Source organism: Myxine glutinosa, chromosome 1 (assembly GCF_964187855.1).
Source record: "Myxine glutinosa chromosome 1, kmMyxGlut1.1, whole genome shotgun sequence".
NCBI lineage: Eukaryota > Metazoa > Chordata > Myxini > Myxiniformes > Myxinidae > Myxine > Myxine glutinosa.
In genome coordinates, this window is record NC_136261.1 from 379,819,901 (window position 1) to 379,832,460 (window position 12,560).

Genomic DNA, 12,560 nt, shown 5'->3' on the forward strand with positions numbered 1-12,560 from the left:
CTGCGCTTCAGTCTTAGAAAACTAAGGGCGTGATGACGTTACTGCGCTTCAGTCTTAGAAAACTAATTTTTATATAAGTTAATATTTTCAATAACTCCTAGAGGCGAAGTCTTAGAGAATTTCGCAATAAGAAATAGAGTCCTTCGGCGACGGAAATTTAACCCGGTGTTTTCCTATGTAACTTTACCCTGAGGTAATTTTACCAAAAATCCCCGAAATTTCACGGGTCCAGCCCTATTGAGTGCCTGCGGCCTCTCAAGTCCCTTCACAGAGTCGGGCTAGAGTCAAGCTCAAAAGGGTTTTCTTTCCCCACTGATTCCACCAAGCCCGTTCCCTTGGCTGTGGGTTCGCTGGATAGTAGATAGGGACAGTGAGGATCTCGTTCATCCATTCATGCGCGTCACTGTTTAGATGACGAAATGAATGAGTTCATTCATTTTCGCTGCATGATTTTTCGGGTGACACCGTCACAATTTCGGTCTTCGAGGCCGGCCGATAGGCACAGTGTGACCGGAAGGGACGAGGTTCTCCTGACCACGTGGCCCTTGACTTGGTTTGTCCGCACAATGTGGGCGCTTTAAGGATGAACTTTAGCCGGGGAGCGTTTGGGCGCTCCGGTCTGATAATGCCGCCCACGCGCAGAACAACTTGTGAGTGCACGTGGGTCCCGGCGGTCCCACTGGCCTAGCGCTACCATGTTTAGACAGCGACCTCCGTCCGCGGGCACCACGTCTGACTCTCTTATTCAGGGAGCATGGCGACGTGGGCACGGTAGGCCACCCGCGGAGCCCCGGCGGACCGGGGACGTGCGAGCCTACGCGTTAGCGTGATACGGCGGAATCAACGGCTTCGGCCACGGCCGAGCCGATACTCGGCCCGGTCGCCCGGAAAATGAACTGGTTCAACGCCCGCGCTAGAGAGGTCGCGGGCGACTGAGATGTATTAACCAATAATTAATTAATTTGAGACGTCCGATTTCTAGTGTTTGGAAATTTGGAAGAGCTTGACCCTAGCCTTTCCCTTGCGAGGGCAAGGAGGAACTTAACACTTGACACTTAAGCTTAGTTTGAAGTACACCCTACCAGCGCTCCCGGTGGGACGGCAGGGCAACCAGAAGGGACGAGGTTCTCCTGACCACGTGGCCCTCGATCTGGGAAGCGAGAGGCGTTCCATTAGTGGACGCGCCCCTCACGCCCGACTTTTGGGCAGCCCCGGCAGGCCATTTGTTTTGACGTTCCGTGACAGGCCCCGCACCCCCACCTCCGGGCCGACCGGGCGACCGGAATGAATCCCGGTGTCCCGATCCGAACCTTCAGAGCGGGCCGGCTGGGGAGTGCCAAGCACCCCGTACCTGCACTTTCCGTCCCTGCGGTCCCAAATACCGGAACCACCCGAATACCACTTTATTCGACAAAATGAGGTGCGGCCTACAGCCTTAGAAAACTAACCCTATATAAGTCAATACCTCCAACGACATAGGCGCGCATTCGTGCCGCGTGACGTGGTGACGTCATTGCGCTTTCACCTTAAAAGATTTATTTGATATAAATTGATATTTTGATATAAGCCTTAGAAAACCAACCCTATAGAAGTCAAATGGTCCAATAAAGGGTGATGGGAGGGTGATGGGAGGGTGATGGCAGGGTGATGGGAGGGTGATGGCAGGGTGATGGGAGGGTGATGGCAGGGTGATGGCATTTTATTTTCACCACTTCAAATCGACCGAATTTCACCAAATAAGATACCACACTCGCTGCACTGATGTCATTTTTATGGCAAAAGTGAAAACAGATTTTAATTTGGAAATAAAACGAAAGCGTGCACAATGGAATCATTCGTGCCACGTGACACGGTGACGTCATCGCGTTTCCACCTTAAAAGACTTATTTGATATAAGTTAATCTTTTGATATAAGCCTTAGAAAACCAACCCTATAGAAGTCAAATGGTCCAATAAAGGGTGATGGGAGGGCGATGGGAGGGTGATGGGAGGGTGATGGCAGGGTGATGGGAGGGTGATGGCAGGGTGATGGGGAAGGGTGATGGGGGAGGGTGATGGGGCCTCCCTATAGAAGTCAGTACCTCCAACGACACAGGCGCGCATTCGTGCCACGTGACGTGGTGACGTCATCACACTTTCACCTCAAAAGACCCATTTGATATAAGTTAATATTCTGATATAAGCCTTAGAAAACCAACCCTATATAAGTCAATACCTCCAACGATACAGGTGCGCATTTGTGCCGCGTGACGTGGTGACGTCATCGTGCTTTCACCTCAAAAGATTTATTTGATATAAGTTAATATTTTGAATAACTCGGTCAATATCAGTCCGAATTTCGCCAAATAAAGGTTCCCGTTATCCACAGATACCCCTGTATCCTCCTAGAGGCGAAGTCAGGCTGACTTTCACAAAAATTAAAGTCCTTCGGCAACGAAAATTTAGCATGGGGTTTTCCTATGTAAATTTACCCTGAAGTAATTTTACCGAAAATCCTGGAGATTTTGCGGGGCCAGTTTCTGTCGAGTGTTAAGACGTTCTAGCGACTGCGAAATCCGGAATCAGAATTAAAATCCGAGCCTCCGTTAGCTCTAAGGGCCCCCCAAAACAAATTGCATATATTCCTAATGAAAAAACTTCGAAGCTCCTAAATCCCGAATCTCAGACCATCCGATGTCAATCCATATATCCACACCTTGCTACAAACGTTATGCATCTAATGATAAGCATGAGCACCATCAAAAAATATTTTAAAACCACTTTATTGGCCAAAATGAGGTGCGGCTTAGCATCTAGTCGAGACCAAGTCACCCAGGCCGACCACCCATTCCGACCCCAAATTCCTCATCGACGATAACTAAACAATATATTATATGAATCGCACCGTACATACCTCCTTCTAGATCTTGTTCTTGTCTTGATATACTCACACAGTCTCACCCTATCACGACTGAGTCCTCTCAGCTCTTCCAAATGGCGTCCGCTCCACCTCGTGTCCAGTCCAACTCCGAGCTCTTCTTCTTCGAAAGACCTTCGACACTCATGGTGGGGGCGTGATGACGTCACTGCGCTTCAGTCTTAGAAAACTAAGGGCGTGATGACGTTACTGCGCTTCAGTCTTAGAAAACTAATTTTTATATAAGTTAATATTTTCAATAACTCCTAGAGGCGAAGTCTTAGAGAATTTCGCAATAAGAAATAGAGTCCTTCGGCGACGGAAATTTAACCCGGTGTTTTCCTATGTAACTTTACCCTGAGGTAATTTTACCAAAAATCCCCGAAATTTCACGGGTCCAGCCCTATTGAGTGCCTGCGGCCTCTCAAGTCCCTTCACAGAGTCGGGCTAGAGTCAAGCTCAAAAGGGTTTTCTTTCCCCACTGATTCCACCAAGCCCGTTCCCTTGGCTGTGGGTTCGCTGGATAGTAGATAGGGACAGTGAGGATCTCGTTCATCCATTCATGCGCGTCACTGTTTAGATGACGAAATGAATGAGTTCATTCATTTTCGCTGCATGATTTTTCGGGTGACACCGTCACAATTTCGGTCTTCGAGGCCGGCCGATAGGCACAGTGTGACCGGAAGGGACGAGGTTCTCCTGACCACGTGGCCCTTGACTTGGTTTGTCCGCACAATGTGGGCGCTTTCAGGATGAACTTTAGCCGGGGAGCGTTTGGGCGCTCCGGTCTGATACTGCCGCCCACGCGCAGAACAACTTGTGAGTGCACGTGGGTCCCGGCGGTCCCACTGGCCTAGCGCTACCATGTTTAGACAGCGACCTCCGTCCCCGGGCACCACGTCTGACTCTCTTATTCAGGGAGCATGGCGACGTGGGCACGGTAGGACACCCGCGGAGCCCCGGCGGACCGGGGACGCGCGAGCCTACGCGTTAGCGTGCTACGGTGGATTCACCGGCTTCGGCCGCGGCCGAGCCGATACTCGGCCCGGTCGCCCGGAAAATGAACTGGTTCAACGCCCGCGCTAGAGAGGTCGCGGGCGACTGAGATGTATTAACCAATAATTAATTAATTTGAGACGTCCGATTTCTAGTGTTTGGAAATTTGGAAGAGCTTGACCCTAGCCTTTCCCTTGCGAGGGCAAGGAGGAACTTAACACTTGACACTTAAGCGTAGTTTGAAGTACACCCTGCCAGCGCTCCCGGTGGGACGGCAGGGCAACCAGAAGGGACGAGGTTCTCCTGACCACGTGGCCCTCAATCTGGGAAGAGAGAGGCGTTCCATTAGTGGACGCACCCCTCACGCCCGACTTTTGGGCGGCCCCGGCAGGCCATTTGTTTTGACGTTCCGTGACAGGCCCCGCACCCCCACCTCCGGGCCGACCGGGCGACCGGAATGAATCCCGGTGTCCCGATCCGAACCTTCAGAGCGGGCCGGCTGGGTGTGCCAAGCACCCCGTACCTGCACTTTCCGTCCCTGCGGTCCCAAATACCGGAACCACCCGAATACCACTTTATTCGACAAAATGAGGTGCGGCCTACAGCCTTAGAAAACTAACCCTATATAAGTCAATACCTCCAACGACATAGGCGCGCATTCATGCCGCGTGACGTGGTGACATCATCGCGCTTTCACCTTCAAAGATTTATTTGATATAAATTGATATTTTGATATAAGCCTTAGAAAACCAACCCTATAGAAGTCAAATGGTCCAATAAAGGGTGATGTGAGGGTGATGGCAGGGTGATGGGAGGGTGATGGCAGGGTGATGGGAGGGTGATGGCAGGGTGATGGGAGGGTGATGGCAGGGTGATGGGGAAGGGTGATGGGGGAGGGTGATGGGGCCTCCCTATAGAAGTCAGTACCTCCAACGACACAGGCGCGCATTCGTGCCGCGTGACGTGGTGACGTCATCACACTTTCACCTCAAAAGACCCATTTGATATAAGTTAATATTCTGATATAAGCCTTAGAAAACCAACCCTATATAAGTCAATACCTCCAACGATACAGGTGCGCATTTGTGCCGCGTGACGTGGTGACGTCATCGTGCTTTCACCTCAAAAGATTTATTTGATATAAGTTAATATTTTGAATAACTCGGTCAATATCAGTCCGAATTTCGCCAAATAAAGGTTCCCGTTATCCACAGATACCCCTGTATCCTCCTAGAGGCGAAGTCAGGCTGACTTTCGCAAAAATTAAAGTCCTTCGGCAACGAAAATTTAGCATGGGGTTTTCCTATGTAAATTTACCCTGAAGTAATTTTACCGAAAATCCTGGAGATTTCGCGGGGCCAGTTTCTGTCGAGTGTTAAGACGTACTAGCGACTGCGAAATCCGGAATCAGAATTAAAATCCGAGCCTCCGTTAGCTCTAAGGGCCCCCCAAAACAAATTGCATATATTCCTAATGAAAAAACTTCGAAGCTCCTAAATCCCGAATCTCAGACCATCCGATGTCAATCCATATATCCACACCTCGCTACAAACGTTATGCATCTAATGATAAGCATGAGAACCATCAAAAAATATTTTAAAACCACTTTATTGGCCAAAATGAGGTGCGGCTTAGCATCTAGTCGAGACCAAGTCACCCAGGCCGACCACCCATTCCGACCCCAAATTCCTCATCGACGATAACTAAACAATATATTATATGAATCGCACCATACATACCTCCTTCTAGATCTTGTTCTTGTCTTGATATACTCACTGAGGCTCACCCTATCACGCCTGAGTCCTCTCAGCTCTTCCAAATGGCGTCCGCTCCACCTCGTGTCCAGTCCAACTCCGAGCTCTTCTTCTTCGAAAGACCTTCGACACTCATGGCGGGGGCGTGATGACGTCACTGCGCTTCAGTCTTAGAAAACTAAGGGCGTGATGACGTTACTGCGCTTCAGTCTTAGAAAACTAATTTTTATATAAGTTAATATTTTCAATAACTCCTAGAGGCGAAGTCTTAGAGAATTTCGCAATAAGAAATAGAGTCCTTCGGCGACGGAAATTTAACCCGGTGTTTTCCTATGTAACTTTACCCTGAGGTAATTTTACCAAAAATCCCCGAAATTTCACGGGTCCAGCCCTATTGAGTGCCTGCGGCCTCTCAAGTCCCTTCACAGAGTCGGGCTAGAGTCAAGCTCAAAAGGGTTTTCTTTCCCCACTGATTCCACCAAGCCCGTTCCCTTGGCTGTGGGTTCGCTGGATAGTAGATAGGGACAGTGAGGATCTCGTTCATCCATTCATGCGCGTCACTGTTTAGATGACGAAATGAATGAGTTCATTCATTTTCGCTGCATGATTTTTCGGGTGACACCGTCACAATTTCGGTCTTCGAGGCCGGCCGATAGGCACAGTGTGACCGGAAGGGACGAGGTTCTCCTGACCACGTGGCCCTTGACTTGGTTTGTCCGCACAATGTGGGCGCTTTAAGGATGAACTTTAGCCGGGGAGCGTTTGGGCGCTCCGGTCTGATAATGCCGCCCACGCGCAGAACAACTTGTGAGTGCACGTGGGTCCCGGCGGTCCCACTGGCCTAGCGCTACCATGTTTAGACAGCGACCTCCGTCCGCGGGCACCACGTCTGACTCTCTTATTCAGGGAGCATGGCGACGTGGGCACGGTAGGCCACCCGCGGAGCCCCGGCGGACCGGGGACGTGCGAGCCTACGCGTTAGCGTGCTACGGCGGAATCAACGGCTTCGGCCACGGCCGAGCCGATACTCGGCCCGGTCGCCCGGAAAATGAACTGGTTCAACGCCCGCGCTAGAGAGGTCGCGGGCGACTGAGATGTATTAACCAATAATTAATTAATTTGAGACGTCCGATTTCTAGTGTTTGGAAATTTGGAAGAGCTTGACCCTAGCCTTTCCCTTGCGAGGGCAAGGAGGAACTTAACACTTGACACTTAAGCTTAGTTTGAAGTACACCCTACCAGCGCTCCCGGTGGGACGGCAGGGCAACCAGAAGGGACGAGGTTCTCCTGACCACGTGGCCCTCGATCTGGGAAGCGAGAGGCGTTCCATTAGTGGACGCGCCCCTCACGCCCGACTTTTGGGCAGCCCCGGCAGGCCATTTGTTTTGACGTTCCGTGACAGGCCCCGCACCCCCACCTCCGGGCCGACCGGGCGACCGGAATGAATCCCGGTGTCCCGATCCGAACCTTCAGAGCGGGCCGGCTGGGGAGTGCCAAGCACCCCGTACCTGCACTTTCCGTCCCTGCGGTCCCAAATACCGGAACCACCCGAATACCACTTTATTCGACAAAATGAGGTGCGGCCTACAGCCTTAGAAAACTAACCCTATATAAGTCAATACCTCCAACGACATAGGCGCGCATTCGTGCCGCGTGACGTGGTGACGTCATTGCGCTTTCACCTTAAAAGATTTATTTGATATAAATTGATATTTTGATATAAGCCTTAGAAAACCAACCCTATAGAAGTCAAATGGTCCAATAAAGGGTGATGGGAGGGTGATGGGAGGGTGATGGCAGGGTGATGGGAGGGTGATGGCAGGGTGATGGGAGGGTGATGGCAGGGTGATGGCATTTTATTTTCACCACTTCAAATCGACCGAATTTCACCAAATAAGATACCACACTCGCTGCACTGATGTCATTTTTATGGCAAAAGTGAAAACAGATTTTAATTTGGAAATAAAACGAAAGCGTGCACAATGGAATCATTCGTGCCACGTGACACGGTGACGTCATCGCGTTTCCACCTTAAAAGACTTATTTGATATAAGTTAATCTTTTGATATAAGCCTTAGAAAACCAACCCTATAGAAGTCAAATGGTCCAATAAAGGGTGATGGGAGGGCGATGGGAGGGTGATGGGAGGGTGATGGCAGGGTGATGGGAGGGTGATGGCAGGGTGATGGGGAAGGGTGATGGGGGAGGGTGATGGGGCCTCCCTATAGAAGTCAGTACCTCCAACGACACAGGCGCGCATTCGTGCCACGTGACGTGGTGACGTCATCACACTTTCACCTCAAAAGACCCATTTGATATAAGTTAATATTCTGATATAAGCCTTAGAAAACCAACCCTATATAAGTCAATACCTCCAACGATACAGGTGCGCATTTGTGCCGCGTGACGTGGTGACGTCATCGTGCTTTCACCTCAAAAGATTTATTTGATATAAGTTAATATTTTGAATAACTCGGTCAATATCAGTCCGAATTTCGCCAAATAAAGGTTCCCGTTATCCACAGATACCCCTGTATCCTCCTAGAGGCGAAGTCAGGCTGACTTTCACAAAAATTAAAGTCCTTCGGCAACGAAAATTTAGCATGGGGTTTTCCTATGTAAATTTACCCTGAAGTAATTTTACCGAAAATCCTGGAGATTTTGCGGGGCCAGTTTCTGTCGAGTGTTAAGACGTTCTAGCGACTGCGAAATCCGGAATCAGAATTAAAATCCGAGCCTCCGTTAGCTCTAAGGGCCCCCCAAAACAAATTGCATATATTCCTAATGAAAAAACTTCGAAGCTCCTAAATCCCGAATCTCAGACCATCCGATGTCAATCCATATATCCACACCTTGCTACAAACGTTATGCATCTAATGATAAGCATGAGCACCATCAAAAAATATTTTAAAACCACTTTATTGGCCAAAATGAGGTGCGGCTTAGCATCTAGTCGAGACCAAGTCACCCAGGCCGACCACCCATTCCGACCCCAAATTCCTCATCGACGATAACTAAACAATATATTATATGAATCGCACCGTACATACCTCCTTCTAGATCTTGTTCTTGTCTTGATATACTCACACAGTCTCACCCTATCACGACTGAGTCCTCTCAGCTCTTCCAAATGGCGTCCGCTCCACCTCGTGTCCAGTCCAACTCCGAGCTCTTCTTCTTCGAAAGACCTTCGACACTCATGGTGGGGGCGTGTTGACGTCACTGCGCTTCAGTCTTAGAAAACTAAGGGCGTGATGACGTTACTGCGCTTCAGTCTTAGAAAACTAATTTTTATATAAGTTAATATTTTCAATAACTCCTAGAGGCGAAGTCTTAGAGAATTTCGCAATAAGAAATAGAGTCCTTCGGCGACGGAAATTTAACCCGGTGTTTTCCTATGTAACTTTACCCTGAGGTAATTTTACCAAAAATCCCCGAAATTTCACGGGTCCAGCCCTATTGAGTGCCTGCGGCCTCTCAAGTCCCTTCACAGAGTCGGGCTAGAGTCAAGCTCAAAAGGGTTTTCTTTCCCCACTGATTCCACCAAGCCCGTTCCCTTGGCTGTGGGTTCGCTGGATAGTAGATAGGGACAGTGAGGATCTCGTTCATCCATTCATGCGCGTCACTGTTTAGATGACGAAATGAATGAGTTCATTCATTTTCGCTGCATGATTTTTCGGGTGACACCGTCACAATTTCGGTCTTCGAGGCCGGCCGATAGGCACAGTGTGACCGGAAGGGACGAGGTTCTCCTGACCACGTGGCCCTTGACTTGGTTTGTCCGCACAATGTGGGCGCTTTCAGGATGAACTTTAGCCGGGGAGCGTTTGGGCGCTCCGGTCTGATACTGCCGCCCACGCGCAGAACAACTTGTGAGTGCACGTGGGTCCCGGCGGTCCCACTGGCCTAGCGCTACCATGTTTAGACAGCGACCTCCGTCCCCGGGCACCACGTCTGACTCTCTTATTCAGGGAGCATGGCGACGTGGGCACGGTAGGACACCCGCGGAGCCCCGGCGGACCGGGGACGCGCGAGCCTACGCGTTAGCGTGCTACGGTGGATTCACCGGCTTCGGCCGCGGCCGAGCCGATACTCGGCCCGGTCGCCCGGAAAATGAACTGGTTCAACGCCCGCGCTAGAGAGGTCGCGGGCGACTGAGATGTATTAACCAATAATTAATTAATTTGAGACGTCCGATTTCTAGTGTTTGGAAATTTGGAAGAGCTTGACCCTAGCCTTTCCCTTGCGAGGGCAAGGAGGAACTTAACACTTGACACTTAAGCGTAGTTTGAAGTACACCCTGCCAGCGCTCCCGGTGGGACGGCAGGGCAACCAGAAGGGACGAGGTTCTCCTGACCACGTGGCCCTCAATCTGGGAAGAGAGAGGCGTTCCATTAGTGGACGCACCCCTCACGCCCGACTTTTGGGCGGCCCCGGCAGGCCATTTGTTTTGACGTTCCGTGACAGGCCCCGCACCCCCACCTCCGGGCCGACCGGGCGACCGGAATGAATCCCGGTGTCCCGATCCGAACCTTCAGAGCGGGCCGGCTGGGTGTGCCAAGCACCCCGTACCTGCACTTTCCGTCCCTGCGGTCCCAAATACCGGAACCACCCGAATACCACTTTATTCGACAAAATGAGGTGCGGCCTACAGCCTTAGAAAACTAACCCTATATAAGTCAATACCTCCAACGACATAGGCGCGCATTCATGCCGCGTGACGTGGTGACATCATCGCGCTTTCACCTTCAAAGATTTATTTGATATAAATTGATATTTTGATATAAGCCTTAGAAAACCAACCCTATAGAAGTCAAATGGTCCAATAAAGGGTGATGTGAGGGTGATGGCAGGGTGATGGGAGGGTGATGGCAGGGTGATGGGAGGGTGATGGCAGGGTGATGGGAGGGTGATGGCAGGGTGATGGGGAAGGGTGATGGGGGAGGGTGATGGGGCCTCCCTATAGAAGTCAGTACCTCCAACGACACAGGCGCGCATTCGTGCCGCGTGACGTGGTGACGTCATCACACTTTCACCTCAAAAGACCCATTTGATATAAGTTAATATTCTGATATAAGCCTTAGAAAACCAACCCTATATAAGTCAATACCTCCAACGATACAGGTGCGCATTTGTGCCGCGTGACGTGGTGACGTCATCGTGCTTTCACCTCAAAAGATTTATTTGATATAAGTTAATATTTTGAATAACTCGGTCAATATCAGTCCGAATTTCGCCAAATAAAGGTTCCCGTTATCCACAGATACCCCTGTATCCTCCTAGAGGCGAAGTCAGGCTGACTTTCGCAAAAATTAAAGTCCTTCGGCAACGAAAATTTAGCATGGGGTTTTCCTATGTAAATTTACCCTGAAGTAATTTTACCGAAAATCCTGGAGATTTCGCGGGGCCAGTTTCTGTCGAGTGTTAAGACGTACTAGCGACTGCGAAATCCGGAATCAGAATTAAAATCCGAGCCTCCGTTAGCTCTAAGGGCCCCCCAAAACAAATTGCATATATTCCTAATGAAAAAACTTCGAAGCTCCTAAATCCCGAATCTCAGACCATCCGATGTCAATCCATATATCCACACCTCGCTACAAACGTTATGCATCTAATGATAAGCATGAGAACCATCAAAAAATATTTTAAAACCACTTTATTGGCCAAAATGAGGTGCGGCTTAGCATCTAGTCGAGACCAAGTCACCCAGGCCGACCACCCATTCCGACCCCAAATTCCTCATCGACGATAACTAAACAATATATTATATGAATCGCACCATACATACCTCCTTCTAGATCTTGTTCTTGTCTTGATATACTCACTGAGGCTCACCCTATCACGCCTGAGTCCTCTCAGCTCTTCCAAATGGCGTCCGCTCCACCTCGTGTCCAGTCCAACTCCGAGCTCTTCTTCTTCGAAAGACCTTCGACACTCATGGCGGGGGCGTGATGACGTCACTGCGCTTCAGTCTTAGAAAACTAAGGGCGTGATGACGTTACTGCGCTTCAGTCTTAGAAAACTAATTTTTATATAAGTTAATATTTTCAATAACTCCTAGAGGCGAAGTCTTAGAGAATTTCGCAATAAGAAATAGAGTCCTTCGGCGACGGAAATTTAACCCGGTGTTTTCCTATGTAACTTTACCCTGAGGTAATTTTACCAAAAATCCCCGAAATTTCACGGGTCCAGCCCTATTGAGTGCCTGCGGCCTCTCAAGTCCCTTCACAGAGTCGGGCTAGAGTCAAGCTCAAAAGGGTTTTCTTTCCCCACTGATTCCACCAAGCCCGTTCCCTTGGCTGTGGGTTCGCTGGATAGTAGATAGGGACAGTGAGGATCTCGTTCATCCATTCATGCGCGTCACTGTTTAGATGACGAAATGAATGAGTTCATTCATTTTCGCTGCATGATTTTTCGGGTGACACCGTCACAATTTCGGTCTTCGAGGCCGGCCGATAGGCACAGTGTGACCGGAAGGGACGAGGTTCTCCTGACCACGTGGCCCTTGACTTGGTTTGTCTGCACAATGTGGGCGCTTTCAGGATGAACTTTAGCCGGGGAGCGTTTGGGCGCTCCGGTCTGATACTGCCGCCCACGCGCAGAACAACTTGTGAGTGCACGTGGGTCCCGGCGGTCCCACTGGCCTAGCGCTACCATGTTTAGACAGCGACCTCCGTCCCCGGGCACCATGTCTGACTCTCTTATTCAGGGAGCATGGCGACGTGGGCACGGTAGGACACCCGCGGAGCCCCGGCGGACCGGGGACGCGCGAGCCTACGCGTTAGCGTGCTACGGCGGAATCAACGGCTTCGGCCACGGCCGAGCCGATACTCGGCCCGGTCGCCCGGAAAATGAACTGGTTCAACGCCCGCGCTAGAGAGGTCGCGGGCGACTGAGATGTATTAACCAATAAT